Below are 17,110 nucleotides of genomic sequence, written 5' to 3' on the forward strand. Positions count from 1 at the left end.
TGCATAAAAACTCCACGGTTCTTCCTCTGAAACATGTATGGATTACCCGACAAGCACTTGTTGGTGCCGTTCGATGGCCGTGTCTACTTTCTTCCCGCGACTGATTTTAAACCTGCACAGTCAAACATGTGATGTGCAGTAGGTAGGATTTTACCATCCCACACTTGTATCTAGAATATCGTATGTTTGAGATGGTAGAAGGCTGAGTGGTTCTAGAATTTACTCAGAAATTCTCGAGTCACTACAGTACTATTTTTATTTTGAGTGTAAGTGTGTTACTTTCATTCTGTGAACTAACTAAATTTGTTATTTAGTTTCAAACCAGAACCACGTTTTCATTTAAAGCTCAAATGACAACATGTTATGGGTCCAGACCACCTAGTTTGCTGATATTATGGAAAACAATAGTTTATTTGAAGCAAGGAAAAACTACGCATGTCTCTGTTGCATCAAGAAAAATTCAAGACACAAATATAGAATGCTGACATCATGAGTTTCAGCACAGCTAATTCATTGTCATTAAGCGAAAAACTAAAAGGAAGAGAAAACTAAAAAACATGGCACTTATTTACAGCACGAACAATTGTGGCAGTGCGTAATAGGTGAGATCAAAGATGAGCTTAAGATATGTATCGCAAAGGCTAAAATAATCTTATCAGTGGATCCTGCTATTTTTGTGCACCTACAGAACACCTGAACTGAGAAAGAAGCTTGCAATAGATTAAAACAAATTTATGAAGACTCAAGACTTTATTGAGGAATAGGATTCTTGAGAAACTAGAAGATTGGAGAACTGTTCATCCGTGGAAGAGTATATGTTGAGATTAATTACAACGTCAAACAAATTGAATGGTATTAACTTTGAAGTCAAGATGAATGGGCGGGATGTATTCTGTAAGCTGGGCTGCCTAATTGGTACAATTGTGATTTGAGCTTTGAATGAAAATGCAGTTCTGGTTTGAAACTAAATAACAAACTTTTATTAGTTCACATAATGAAAGCAACATGATTAGACTCAAAGAAACCATGAATGACGATGCCAAAGATGAATGTTCTAGTAGAGGCATTGTAGAGGCACATTGACTCTAAATGAAATTTCCAACACCCCCACTAGAAGTGATGCCTCTCAGTACTTCAGCTTTGTAGTCCAAATCCATTGGATTAGTTTATGATGTCTTGTTCTTGACAGTATCTTTGTCATCATGTATGTGAGCATTCCTCTCATTGAAATCTGCTCCATTGTGATTTCTTCTCAATCAATTTTTCTCTCTGATGGTGTGAATGTGTTAGTGCGGTCTTTGTATCTGCTTGTCTTTGACAGATCAGCTGCACCTTTGTCGCCACAAAAAAATTTAATTGGTGCTTTTTTTGTGAAAGTGGACCTTTATCCTTGCACCCATTGCAGCCAAAGCACTTTCTAACATTCAGAAACTAATGCCATGTACTCTGCTTCTGTTGTCGAGAGAACTACTGTTGGTTGTTTTCTTCTGTTTCATGAAATTGCTGCACCTTGTGACGTAAACAAGAAACTGGTGGTCGATTTTCTATCTGCAGTGTCCCCAGCCCAGTCAGCATCAGTGTATCCTATGCTGTCATGGCCCTCATCTTTAGAAAATATTAGCTTGAAATCCTTAGTTACCTGTAGATATTGTAGGATTCTTTTTACACCTTGCCAGTGGGGTATTCCTGTGTTAGTACTAAACTAACTCACCACTCCAATAGCATATGCTATATCTGGTTTAGTACAGTTGAATATACCAAGGCTACCTATAGCTTCCCTGAATGGGACAGTCTTCATAGTATTTTTTTATCTCGGTGTCTTTTGGCTTGTTCCATGAGTTAATACTTGACTTTTATCTATTGTTGTGTGTACCGGAGGCAATCATTCATATTATATTCTTGTAAAATCTGATTTTCCATGCTTGTAATCTCTTGTTTCTCAGACTCTTTAGACAATTGGATTCATCTCAGATGCCTTTTAGTTTAATGTATTCCTTTAATTTCTCTTTAAATGCAATTTTTGGTGCAGATTGTTGTAAAAAATTTGCATGTTATGGACATAAACAGCTATAATGGATATATAGCTCCCTTCATTTTTATAGTAAACACGAGTGTCAGCTGTGGATATACTGAAATTCAGGCTTGTAGAGCATTGTCCAGTATAATGTTCCAACAGTAACTTCCTTGTTTAAGTCCATAGACTGCTTTCTTAAGTCTTTTAATGCCTTTGTGTTTAACTGTCTTTGTCATGTAGTCATCTGTGGGAATTGTAACATAAATTTCTTCATTCAAGTCACCATGTAAAAAAGCTGTAACTATATTACAATGAGCAATGTATGAGTCATATTTCACAGCTAAACAAAATAAACATCTGAGTGAAATGAATCATATCACTGGCATATAAGTTTCTTCAGAGATCAAATTTTTGACTTGTGCCAGTCACTTAACTACCAGTTAAGCTTTATGATGGGTTATTTGTCCTTGTAAGTTTCTCTTTATCTTCAAGACCCACTTGACATCAATAGCTTTTTTGCTTTGAGGCCGAAGTTGATGGTTCTGATTCTTGTGAATATTTAGTATGATAGGACACATATTCATCCATCTTCTACGGCCTGGTATTTGGGAAGATCTGAGTACTTTTTGAGGTGGTTCAGAATCTTCATATATTTCGGCAGAGTCTGATTCTTCTGAAATGCTGTTACCTGATGTGGCTTCACATGAATAATGTTGTACCTCAACTGAGGCTGATTCTTCTGAAATGCTATTATTTTGAGTGCCGTCCCTTGAATTGTCTTGCACCTCAATTTCTTCTCTTCACTTGTGAATGGAATAAATACCTGATTTTGTTCCTACAAATGGTCAGGATCAGATATTCCTGGCTCATCATTACCCTTATAATCAGTTTCTCCTTTAAAAATTGCATCTCTTGCTTTTATAATTTTTTATGTACAGGATTGAACAACTGGTATACCTTATTGTCTTCACAGTTTCTGACAAGTACACACTGAACACATTTTTTGTCCGATTTTAGCCTATTGGCTTTAGGTATGTGAACATATCCCTTACTGCTAAATATTCTCAGATGTCAGAGATCAGGTTTCTTCCCTGAGAAAACTTCCTCTGGAGTTATATTGTTCAAAGCTTTTTTTTGGTAATCCATTAATAAGATAAACCATGGTGGAGACTGCTTGTCCCTAAAATTTGATAGGTAATTTCATGTCAAATAACATACATCTTGCCTTCTCGATGATTGCTCTATTGTATCTTTCTCCAACACCATTTTGTTCTAGAGTGTGGGGAACTATGGTTTGATATCCAACTCCCTCATCCCTTAAGAATTTCATCAATCTTTCATTTGCATAGTCCTTTCCATTATCAGTTTATAATATACAAAGTCTTTCACCTGTTGATTTTCTACAGATTTCTTAAAATTGCGAATAATATCAGCTACTTGGGATTTATTACTGACAGTGTACAAAAAATTCTTTCTTGAAAAATCATTGATCAGAATTAGGAGATATTTAGCTCCCACAATTGATATGGTTTGTACTGGACCACACAACTCTCAATGTACCAACTCCAAAATCCTTTTAGCTAGAAGTAGAATGTGGGAAGAAAAATCTGGTTTGCTTATCTTGTAGATAATTAATGCATGGAGTGTTACTGGCTCCTTCATATGTGATGCCAACAATGTGCGCCCACTTCAGTTCCTGTAAAAATGCTGTTGGAACAACAGAAAGCATTTTGTGTGTTACATTTTGACAGTGCAGGTCATTAATAATTGTCCAGTGTGATTTTCGTACTAGGTATGGTGTGGATCATCCTACAGCACAGAGAATTAGACAATGGCACAAACAATTCTGAGAAACAGGTTTCTGTGTAAATGCATATTGCTTGTCCATCCCTGAGTGTCTGACACAGACATTGAATGCATCCGCCACAGTTTCACAAGGAGTCCTCAGAAATTCATTCACTGTGCAGCTCGACAACTCAACATGCCCCCAGTGTCCATATGGCATGTGTTGCATTGATGTTTACACATGAAACCATACAAAATTCAGGTACTGCAAGCTCTTTTGTGAAGGTGACAAACAATAACATATGGAGTTCTGTAATTTAGTTCTTGGCAAGATGACAGTTTTCTTCCACACTTAGTGTTTAGCAATGAGGTAACATTACATTCATATGGAAAGGTGAACCATCATAATGTGAGAATATGGGGTGTGGAACAACCATATGAAGTTGTGCAACATGAGAGGGACTCTCCAAAATTTAATGTGTTTTGTGCAGTTTCACAGTAAAAGATGTATGGACCATTTTTCTTTGCCGAGAACACTGTTGCAGGACGCACATATCTTGCTGTGCATGATAACTTTCTTTTCCCACAGTTGGAGACTGATTTGAATGATATCATTTACCAACAGGATTGAACACCACCACACTGGCATCTGGAACTGTGGGAATTTTTTATTTAACGGATTACTGAACGGTGAATCAGTTGCACTGGACCAAATGATTCAGCCTTACATTGCTGGAATCCAAGGTCACCGCACCTGACTGTATGTGATTAGTTCTTGTGTAGAATTTATAAAAGACTCTGTTTATGTGCCATTGTTACCAACAACAGTGAATGAATGGAGACATTGCATAACAGCAGCTGTGGAAGCTGTAATGCAAGACATGCTCGCTGCAGTGTGTGAAAAGTTTGAATGCAGCATTGACGTATGCCACATGTGTCACACCTATGAAAAGGTATGAAAAAAACTTTTTGAGTTCACCATTCATCAAAAAACAAAATTCATTGTATATGTTTATTAGCTTCAGAAGTGTAGATATGCCAAATGAAATGATTCTTTTCGATACACCCTGGGCCAATGCAAACTAAACATAATGGGTTTAAAGAATTCCAGTATGTCAGTAATAGGTAAGTCCATTAAAAACAAATTACCACAGGAATGAAGAGTGGCACATGCAGCAATTCAAGTTTTAATGGCACAGCTCTTCAAGCAAATAAAAAGAACAATCACCACCCACATTACAGTCCCAGAGGTCCAAGGTGTTACAATTGCAACAAATATGGACACATAGTGAAGAACTGTCACAGTCAAAACAAGGCAAGAAGAAAATTTGCTGCGAAAGAAACTAGTTATAAGACATTCTTAATAATGTCACCATCAGCTAATGCTATATGCAAAGACTGGTGCAGCAGCATATATGTCAAAGCACACATGTGATTTGAATTTCACAGTGTCAGCACCTCAGTGCCCAGTTCACAAGTGGTTGTGGCTAATGATGAAAATTTAGCCATCCGAGGGACAGGATGCACACACATTGAAGCACAAGTAGGCAGAGAGACGACAAACATTAGGTGGCAGATGTGCTCTATGTCCCTCCGTTGAGTACAGTTTTACTTTCTGACAGCAAAATAATGAAACAGAGTCACTCAGTCATTTTTTATGATAGAGGCTGTCGAAATTTATGATGCAGAGAAGAAATAGATAGCCACAGCATCATTAAAACAACAGAATTTATAAACGGGATCAACCAAGTGATCACAGTGTTGAAGCAAAGTGTGCATCCTTGTCTAATGATGCAAATATTTTGCACAGAAGATTGTTACATTTACACTCAGATGTGATTGAAGATTTATGAAAAGGTTTGGTTAATGGCATCCCATACAAAGGAGCCACTCCATACATTAAGTGCCTAGCAAGAGATGCAGATTTTACTTTCCACATTCCACTTCCAGAGCTAAAAGGATTTTGGTGTTGGTACATTGAGATTTGTGTGGTACAATGAAAACCACATCAATTACGGGAGCTAAATGTTTCCTAACTCTGATTAATGATTTTTCAACAAAGTTTTTTTGTACACTGTCAGTAATAAATACCAAGTACCTGATACTATTCACAATTCTAAGGAATTTATAGAGAATTAGACAGGTGAAAGACTTTGCATATTACAAACTGATAATCTAAATGGTTATGTAAATGAAAGATTGATGAAATTCTTAAGGAATGAGGGAGTTAGACATCAAACTACAACCCGGAAAACTCCAGAACGAAATGGTGTAGCAGGAAGATACAACAGAACAATCGTGGAGAAGGCAAGATATAAGTTATTCAACACAAAATTACATATGAAATTTTGGGGAGAAGCAGTCTCCACTAATGTTTATCTTATTACCCCTCCAACATTGTATATTATTCAGCAGTAAGTCATATATTCACATACCAAAAGCCAGTAGGTGCAAATGGGACAAAAAATGAGTTCACTGCACACTTGCCAGCTTAGTGAAGACAATAAGGCATACTGATTGTTCAGTCCCGTTCATCAAAGAATTATAAAAGCTAGGGACATAAATTTTAAAAAGTAAACAGATCAGAAGAGTAATGATGAGCGAGGAACATCTGATTCTGATCATTTGCAGGAACCGAACCAGATATTTATTCCATTCACAAATGAAGAGAAGAACATTGAGGTGCAAGATAATTCAAGGCACACCATGCCAAATAATAGCATTTCAGAAGCATCAGACTCAGTTGAAATAAATGAAGACTCAGAACCAGCTCAACAAGTATTCAGAAGATCTTCCTGAATACCAAGATCAAAGAAGATGTATGAATACATATCCTATCATACTAAAGATGTACAAGATCCAGACGTCATCAACTAATCCAAGGATTTGGACTATGGAGCTAAAGTACTGAGAGGTGTCTCACCTAGTGGGGCGGGGGGTGTTGGAAATTTCGTTTAGAATCTGTGCCTCTGCTAGAACATTCATCTTTGGTGTTGTTGCTATGGACAATTTTATATATGTGCTCTTTTTTGTTATTTTTCATTTTGTGTCTGTGTTACCTTCATTCTGTGAATTACAATGAAGAGCCAAAGAAACTGGTACACCTGCCTAATATCTTGTAGGGCCACTGCAAGCATGCAGAAGTGCCCCAACACAATGTGACATGGACTCGGCTAATGTCTGAAGTACTGCTGGAGGGAAATGACACCATGAAACCTGTAGGGCTGTCCATAAATCCATAAGAGAACAAAGGGGTGGAGGTCTCTTCTGAACAGTATGTTGCAAGGCATCCCAGATATGCTCAATAATGTTCATCTCTGGGGAGTTTGGTGGCCAACGGAAGAGTTTAAACTCAGAAGAGTGCTCCTGGAGCCATTCTGTAGCAATTCTGGACGTGTGGGGTGTCACATTGTCCTGCTGGACAATTCCCCAAGTCCGTCAGAATGCACAATGGACGTGAATGGATGCAGGTGATCAGACAGGATGCTTACATACATGTCACCTGCCAGAGTTGTATCTAGATGTATCAGGGGTCCCATGTCACTCTGACTGCACACACCCCACACCATTACAGAGCCTCCTCCAGCTTGAACAGTCCCCTGCTGCCATGCAGAGTCCATGGATTCATGAGGTTGCCTCCATACCTGTATATGTCCATCTGCTCGATACAATTTGACACAAGACTCTTCCGACCAGGCTACATGTTTCCAGTCATCAACAGTCCAATGTCAGTGTTGACAGTTGCGCTTCTGTTACATTGAACAGTTCTCTTCAGTCATTGTTAGTCTCATTTGTGCAGGATCTTTTTCCGGCCGCAGCAATGTCACAGATTTGATGTTTTACCTGATTCTTGGTATTCATGGTACACTCGTGAAATGGCGCTACGGGAAAATCGCCAATTCATCACTACCTCGGAGATGCTGTGTCCCATCGCTCATGCACTGACTATAACACCACAGTCAACCACACTTAAATCTTGATAACCTGCCATTGTAGCTGCAGTAACCAATCTGACAACCGCGCCAGACACTTGTTGTCTTACATAGACACTGCCAACCACTTTGCCATGTTCTGCCTGTTTACATATCTCTGTATTTGAATACCTATACCAGTTTCTTTGCTGCTTCAGTGTAGTAAAAGTTTGTTATTTAGATTCAAACTGGTATTGCATTTTCATTTAAAGCTCAAGCCATAACTTTTTTTTGCTATTAAGAGGAAAATTTCATGTGGTGCTTCAATAACTTGTTTTCCTGCTGAAAAATACCCATAGAGTTTCATATAGTTTAAAAAATTTCCTATTCCAACAAAAATCTCTGTTGGTTTATTGTTCAATGCTGGTTGAGCTGTTGTTAGATGATGGTCCAGAAGCAAAGACTGCAGTGAGTTATTACTGAGGACATTGTGTGACACAACACACTGCAGCAGGTTGACACTGTCTTTCTCACTAAAAATGTGAATCCATACTTACTTCTACAGAACACAACAGGTGTAATATTCAGATAAGACTGCGGAGCACAGGGTGAAGAATGTGTTGTGTTGGCAATCACTTGCTGAGATGTGATAAAGCTGATGGTGCCAACTTTACTAAACTTGGACTCGCTAACTATAATAACAATATACAATGTTTGACATGTCTTACTGTGTGCTTCTGTTTTCTTCTTACTCTTCTGAGCTGTCTTTACATCTCCCCATTTAAATCTCCCCCACCCCCCACCCCTGAGTTATGGTCCCTAGGTGGGGAACCAGTGCATTACGCTAACATCCACAAGACCCAAGGCCTTGCTGCTATTCAACACTGTGTTTCTCAATGCCCCACTGACTCCAAACCTACAACCTACTCCTGGTCACCATAATGAACTATATCCACAATCACATCTCTTTTAAAGGCATCACCTAAAAATATATCCACAGTACAGCAATGGAAATCCCCAGGGCACCATCCTATGCCAGTTTGTTCATGGACCATCTAGAGGAATCCTTCCTAACCACCCAGAATCCCAAACACTTCACCTGGCTGAGGTTCTTTGATGACATCTTTGTTAACTGGATTGAGGCTAAGAACACACTTTCTGCATTCCTCCAGAACCTCAACACCTTCTGCCCCATTCAATTCGCCTAGTCCTTCTCAACCAGACAAGCCACCTTCCTCAATATTCACCTCCACATTTGGGATGGCTGCATCAGTATCTCCACCCATATGACACCTACCAACCACCAGCAGTTCATCCACAACATCTGCTGCCTGTTCCATATCAAGAAGTGTCTTCCAAGAAGCCTAGCTACCTGTGGAAGATGCATCTGAATTGATGAACAGTGCCTCTACTAATATACCAATGTTCTCACTGAGGCCTTTACAGACTGAAATTATCCTCCCAATCTTGAACAGAAATAGATCTCTAGTGCCTACAATGGAGCACTCTCTCCACGATTAACTACCACCCAAGACCTGAGCAACTGAGTCACAGTCTCCTCCTGGATTCTGACTACCTCTCATTGTACTTGAAATGAGTAATATTCTATACACTATCCTTCCCCACCCCCACCACCTCAGCCCCCACTGAACCTAAGCAGTATCCTTGTCCATCTTACGCCAATCTTGACACCACAAACTTCTCTCCTGCAATAGACTTAGATATAAGTGTCCCAGACACCCTCCTACCACCATCTACTCTATTCCAGTCACAGGTACCATCTATCCCATCAAAGGCTGGTGGGGCACCTGTAAAAGCAGTCATGTAATCTTCAAACTAAGATGTAATCACTATGCTGCTTTCTGTTATGCGGGCATGACAACCAACAAGCTGTCTGTGTGTATGAGTGGCCACTGACAAACTGTGACCAGGAGGCAGCTGGAGCACTCAGTTGCTGAACATCCTTCCCAACACAATGCACATCAGTTCAATGACTGCTTCACAGAGTGCGCCATCTGGATCCTACCTACCAATACCAACTTTTGTAAATTGTGCAGGTGGGAACTCTCTTTGGAACGTATTCTATAAGTACTTTCTGTAATCCTCCTGGCGCCATCCTTTCCTAGTTCCTACCCTTCACCTAACTATCCCCTTCGCAACTCCCATTCCAGCACTACACAGTTTTCTATTCCACCAGCATGTTCACTAGTCCTTTACCCCCTCTGCACCTGGTCTCCACCCCAACCCCATGTCAAACTTTCTGAGTGCACACAGCAGCACAGCCCAATTCCATCATGTCCCTACATGCTCCACAAGCAGCGCTACACCTTCCTGCATCCCTATCCTGCTATCCCTCCCCCTTCCGGTCCATACTTCATCCTTAACCGCTCCAACCAAATATTGCTTCTTGTATCAAACACAGCTGCTGTATGCAGACAAGCCTCAACTGCCAGAGACAGTTATTATTTGTGTGTGAGTTGTGTTTATGTGAATTTGGTTTGTTTTCTGTGTTGAAAGAAGGCGTTTTAACAGAAAAATCAATTGTGTTGCAGTCTTTTTGTTGTGTGTGCCTTCAACTCAACATCTCCTCTATATGGCGAAAACTTTATTATTATTATTGTTATTATTAATACTGAAATGTATCTGTGATACCTGTACCAGAGGTACCTCAAGCACTGTCCTCTCCTGGGATCCTGTCTCATCTGCAGACTGCAAGTGGTGTGTCAATGGTAAATTTAGGTATTCTGTACAGGTCGATGGGGATTCAGGATGTTGTACTGATCCACCTAAACAACAGGTTGGAGGTGTCATCTTTCACTGAAACTGAAACTGATCCAGTGGGGACTCACTTCACCTGTTGTGGGGAAACCTGTTTTGTCTGGTGTCGAGGAGGCATTAATTATCAGCAGTTCAAATATATGGCAAATGATAGTATCCCATAGGAAAACAGCAACAAGGGACAGTAAAGGACACCAGATGCCCTCAGTGTGTATGCCTGGGGGCTTCATTCAGCATGTTGAAGAGGCTTTTCCAGCAGCCATTGAGCGAATAGGGTGCAACAAAATGCAGATTGTGGTGCACATTGGAACAAGTAATGCCTGTCATCTGAGCTCTGAAGTCATTCTTGGGTCATTCCAGTGACTGGCAGAGACCAGCCTTGCACGTGGAGTTTCAACAAAGCTCATAATTTGCAGCATTGTTGCCAGAACTGATCATGGTCCTTTGGTTCTGAGTTGAGTGGAAGGACTGAACCAGAGACTTCAAAAGTGCTGTGAAAAGCTAGGCTGCAACTTCTTGGACTTGTGCCATGGGGTTGAGAACTGTAGGGTCCCACTAAATAGGTCAGATGTGCACTACACATCAGAGGCTGCTACTCAGGTAGCTGACTGTGTGTAGGGTGCACATGAGAATGTTTTTAGGTTAGGTAACTCTCAATCCAATTCAGATAATGAAATCTGTAGGAAACCCAGAAGTATCAGTGTAAGATCGAAAGAAATGCCTCCCACAGATGGGAGCCTTAAAATCCTCATGGTAAACTGCTGAAGCATTTGCAAATACTAGGCACAGAAATCTGGTTGAAACCTGAAATTGATAGCAGTTAGAGTCTTGGGGAAAATTTAAGTGTATATCAAAAGGATTGGCAAACATGTAATGGGTGGTATATTTGTCGCAGTAGACAGGAAACTCAAATCCACCAAGATACAAACTGAAGCTGCATGTGAGATTTTTTGGGCAAGACTCAGTATAAGGGCTGGGCATAAATGGTAACTGGATCCTTCTACTGCTCACCAGACTCATCTTCTAATGTAACCAAAAATTTTAGAGAAACCTCAGTTCACTTGAACATAAGTTCCCCAATCATACTGTAATCATTAGTGGGGACTTTAATCATCCAACAATTAATTGGGAAAATATCAGTTTTGTTAGTGGTTCACCTGATAAGACATCCTATGAAACTTTACTAAATCCTTCTCTCAAAACTACCTAGAACAGATAGTTATGTTGCTGGAGAACTGCAGAATACTTGTGGACTACTTCAAAGAAATACATAACTGTGATCACTACGAGAAGAATTCCATTTTGATAATGTAGTCTGAATACAACCAGACTCAAAGCCACACACAACAGAGGAAATCAGAGAAATTATAAAAAACTTAAAAATAACAAAGCATCAGGATTAGACAATACAGTTACTCTAGTGACAACATTGTTCTATATCTAATAGAGATTATTAATGAACTTTGGACAACAAACAACTTACCATCAGAATGGACAACACCATTAATACATCCACTACACAGAAAAGGAAAGAAAACTTATCATAATAATTATAGAGGGATATCCTCTTTCCAGTGACATATCAGATCTTGTCCACGGCAAGCTGAAGGAATGCTCAAAAATTAAAGGAGCTTCAATAAATACAACACCACTAGTAACATTTATGGACTGTTAAAACCTTTTGAGATAAATCAGGAGTAAGATAGAGAGATGGTTTATCACCCCTAATTTTTTTAATGCACATTAAAGGAGGTAGTGGGAGAATTGAGGAAATCCATCAATCCATTTGAGTGAGGCAGGGTTTTGAAGCGGAAGCATTAAAGGTGCAAGAAAACTAATTAATGAGTTGACATTGTAGGCAGTCAAAGAAATTAACAGGTAGTGACCACCAGACACTAAGAATATTATATGATCTCAGGGAGATCTCTTTGTGAACTATTGCAAGAGTCATCTACTTCATTTCAGTAACATAAGTTAATGACTGAATCGTGTATTTTTAAACTATAGGACAGTTGTTGCAGTTGTGTTGCTGCCCAGAAGCTAGTGATCACAAAAATAAATGTAAAAAGTCATTTAGAATGGTGCAGATTGTGCCATTATAGGTCTGTGATACAACAGAAGGATTTATGGATGGATGTGTCATGCTATACTCCTAATAAATGATATTTGTGTGATTGTGTCATAGTGACAAATATATTTTGGTGGAGAAGATGTCATGGTCTGGGGCTGTTTTTGCTGTTTATGACTTCTATTATAAGTTTTGTTTGAAAAGAGTTTCAGCACATTATTATGCTTCCCTTACTTTGTCAGTGGTGTGGAACTGAACCTTTCCTAGAGTTGCATGCTTTCTTGTTCCAGGCCATAAACCAAAGACCATGTAATTGTGCTGTGAAGTAGTCTTGTGGATTTCTGAATTGGCCTGTTGAAAGACTGACCAAAACTTCATTGAACATGCTCAAGATGAAATAGGGCTTTGGTGATGTGCCAGATCATGCATCCAGAAATGAGGCAGCAACAATGCATTTGAAAATATGGAAATGAATTGTGCCTTGACTGTACCATAAACTAATTAAAAGCCTTTCTTGAAGAATAAATTTTCCAATAATATTAAAACAAGGGCCTCCATCCTATTATTTACTGTTCAGCATTGTGAACTGGGTACTTGGCTGGGGTGGCAACATTGTGATGTTTACATACAAACCCGGAGGAGAGACAGTAACAGCATATACTCCAGCACCCTTACCTAGAGCACATTACAGGTTACTCATCTGTATGCACAAGTGAATGAAGTGCCTATCTAGCTCAAGAAGAGAAACATTACATAAAATATATCACATTCTTGCCACTCACAATGCGTCATTTTGAGTATCCATAAAACTGGCTTCCTTGGTGGTGCCACTATTTTCCATGGCTGTGTCAATTGGCTCGTCATCTGCTGTTCAAGTCACGGACAATGCCAGCTCTTCTTTCAACTCTGTGCTGACTGATTTTATTATATTTTCACTTTCGCCATTCGTCAAATGATCTCCCCTCCAGTAGACATCACACACATTTTGGCCATTGTCACAACAACAACACAAAATTGACTGCATGATCTAGTATTTAGTATTGTTGGCATAGATGCCCTGGTTTAACTTCCCAGTGACCATATAATATTTTTCTTTGGTGAAAATATCTGGGAGGAAGTCCACTCAATTGAAAAGCAGTTTGACTATAAAAGCAATAAAATTAATGCTCAGTTCAGTGAAATAGTGTTACATTGAAGACCTTGTATCAGGCCAGGTGGTAGTAGGAAAGGTGCTAGACATGTGTACAGATACAAGGTCCGTTTCTATACAATTTAGATCTAATGGTGGCTATCAGTTGGAATAGAACCAGTTTCTTGAAAAATTTGATAAGTGAAAAAAAGAGAGGAAGAATGGTGTGCCTTAAAAATACCAAAAGTTCAGCTTTCCATGTATCTATGTATTTTAAAATTTTTTGTCCATTTCCACATGAAAGTTCACCATTTTCTTGTTATCGTCAAATAGAGGAAGTGAATATGAAATGAAGCTCTGCATTCTCAATAATAAAATCTCATCTGGCAATGTTTCATGGCAGTACTCTTCACATGCTGTCATTTTGCACAGTTATTTACAGTGTAGTGTGTTTGGTAGTGTGTAGTGTGTTGATAGTTGCCTAAATAAGCCAGTGGCTACTTTAATTCTGATGCTTCTTTTTGCAGTCAGCACACAATGACCTTTTCATTCTGGCACCTTTTAAAGTGAAATTCCATAGATGGAACAGCCTTTTTGAGAGTTTCATTGCTAGTCTGGAAGTACAGTTCTCTACAACAAAAAGCATGAAATTTTTACAAAGACAATATCACCTTTTATTGTTCATAAGTTCACAGAAATTGCTGTGTAGTAACACCCTATCTACACTATAAATGAAGTAGTATAATGAAAAGGATAGTTGCTACTCACCATATAGTGGCAATGCTGAGTCACAGAAAGGAACAACAAAAAGTCTGTCACAGAAAGCTTTCAGCCAACAGGGCCTTTGCCAGAATTAGAGAACATACACACACTCATGCAAACACTCCAGCTGCAAGAGACAGTGGTTATGTGTGCATGAGTTGCATTTGTGTGAGTGGTGCAGTTGTGTATATTGTTTAATTTTGGCAAAGACCTTGTGGCCAAAAGCTAATTGTGTGACCGTCCTTGCGAAGTATGCCTCATGCAATCTTATTCCAGTTTTTGCTCTTCAAATAGCTTGTAAGTATATGTCCTTCTGTTGTCTCACATAGAGCCACTATTATATGTGTATGTGTATGCGTATGCGTACTTACAGAGATAAATAGTTACTAAATTTGAATTATTTTTTTCAGAAAGTGGATAACATGTACAAAATTGTATTAACAGTGGCACAAAGGGAGCCACAAGTTACAGCATCAGCAGATATAACCAGTGTTTTTGAAACATTAGACCATTGTCTTCCCATTCTTGATGACCTGCTGAAGGGAGTCAATGAGTTTTTTGAGAGGAGAAGAATTTTGTTTCCAAGGCAAATATATCAATTTCTTATGTAGTTCATATTTTCAGCTTTACATTTTATTTTGCTGTGTCACTTATAATGAACAAAATATTCTAGAAAACAGTTTATGTGTTTCTTTTGATTATATTTGAAAGAAGTGAATCATAAATTGTACTATTTGTTGTGGATTTAAAGACAAAAATGTAAACAAAAGTACGTTAGTCAATTTCATGGTAATGTATCTCCACCACTGTAATTAAATCTATTTCTGTCAAATAAATAACACAGCTCACCATTCCATATTAGGTGAAATATTCTTTGTTTGATTTTCCTGATCACATTTTTTATAACTAGTTCCCATTGAGGAAAGCCAACAGCCAATGATAGCCAACAGTAAATCAGCGTCAGTTGCGAGCAAGCACTGAATATAGGAAATTTGTTCCCAAATCAGCAGTTATCTGATGAACGGTAATATGCAAAATGTTTTATACAATATTCCTCTTTGATATGTTATTGTAATAATTGTTGAGTCAGAGGTCTCTGATCTGTCAGAGTCAGTCAATGTTGTACTAATGTGTCATATAAGGTTGGTGCATTATCATTTAATTGAACATTCTTACTAGTTGGTTTTGTAAACAGCAGCAGGACTTATCTGGTCCCATATTGTATTCATCACTAATGTTGATACAGAAAATGAACTGCAAAATGCTGTTAATTCCTGGTAACACCATATTGATGTCTAGAGCAGCAGTAAGACTAGATTTTGTGCTCCAACTACTGGGATATCTTGATTCCTAGGTTATGCAGCTTTAAAATTTCTTTGTCTCAAAGAGTACCATTACTCTTTATATAGATTTCTAAATATGTCTCATCACTATATCATGGACTGATATGCTTTTTGTGCAGGACTTACATTCCTGATTCAGTGTTCTTCCTTCATATAGCAGTACATTGTACAGCTTCTAGCAGAGGGAGGACATCCTGTGCTTCCTACTGTCAGGATTGCGCAGCTACTCTCCCACCCAGGTATTGCGGGTTCGATGGAGGATGGAGAGTTCTGGAACCAGTCAACAAAATGCCAAACAGCTGAGCTCACTGTGTGATGGCAGTGGCCCTTACAGGTTCACTGGTTCTGGCAGCAGCATCATTGAATTGCTGCTCCGGTGGCCACAAATGCCACAAATTTGAAATTCAAGTGGTAGGCTGAAAATGAATGAAGGCTGTCCAGCTGATGCCGGAGGATCCAGCAGCATGCAGGCTGTCTGGTTATGGCTGACAGCTCAAACATGCCTGGTGGCTGGGGTGTGTATAGATAACACTGTGATGACAATTTATTTGGCTGCTGCAGGTGTAGCAACACATAGTAAAGTTGATCCAACATTGACTCAACATCACCCTGACAGTCAAATTGCTGGAAGGCTCCTGTGTTATGGGCAATCAGCTGCTTTGGAGATGTCACCTATGGAGTAAAACCCTGTGGCAGGCACTGAAAGTATGACATGCTTTATTGTTGCAACATTCACTAGGACCACAAGAGATGGCAGAACTTGATAGGTTTTTTTATGGTTCTGAATGCAATTTATGGATATTTTAACTCTTTCACAGATTAGTGATGCCCAGCACACAATTATTGACCATGCTAAATACCATTGTACAGCACAGTGACTGCTCATTTATAAATTGTATAGACCTTCCACAAATTCTTATGTGGTGTTGAGATAGGGTAGAGAGTGTAGCTTCCTTATGATGTTGGAGAATTGGGTAAGCATGGCTAGGTAAGGGTTTGGCACACCTGGAATTCTTGAGCTGGTCAGCACTGCCGCTTAAACTATCAGCTGCTTCAGCAGGCATCATTAGATGTAATTAAAAACCATTAACTTCCAGGTTTGCAGTGCACTTGTAGGATGCATGTTGTTAAGGCAAAACACTCAGTAGCAGTCAACCTCTATGGCATATGTTGAACCCCTGTAGCTTTAGAATTGCCCTGATAAGCAGAGTTGTCTGGATTGACCTCTATTACACTAGTGGCTCAGAGGCCTTCTATGGAGCCTATAAATTCTGCCACAAACGATCACAATGATATAAGTGATCCGTTGTAGAGTGTTCA

This window comes from Schistocerca cancellata, chromosome 5 (assembly GCF_023864275.1).
Source record: "Schistocerca cancellata isolate TAMUIC-IGC-003103 chromosome 5, iqSchCanc2.1, whole genome shotgun sequence".
NCBI classification, from domain to species: domain Eukaryota; kingdom Metazoa; phylum Arthropoda; class Insecta; order Orthoptera; family Acrididae; genus Schistocerca; species Schistocerca cancellata.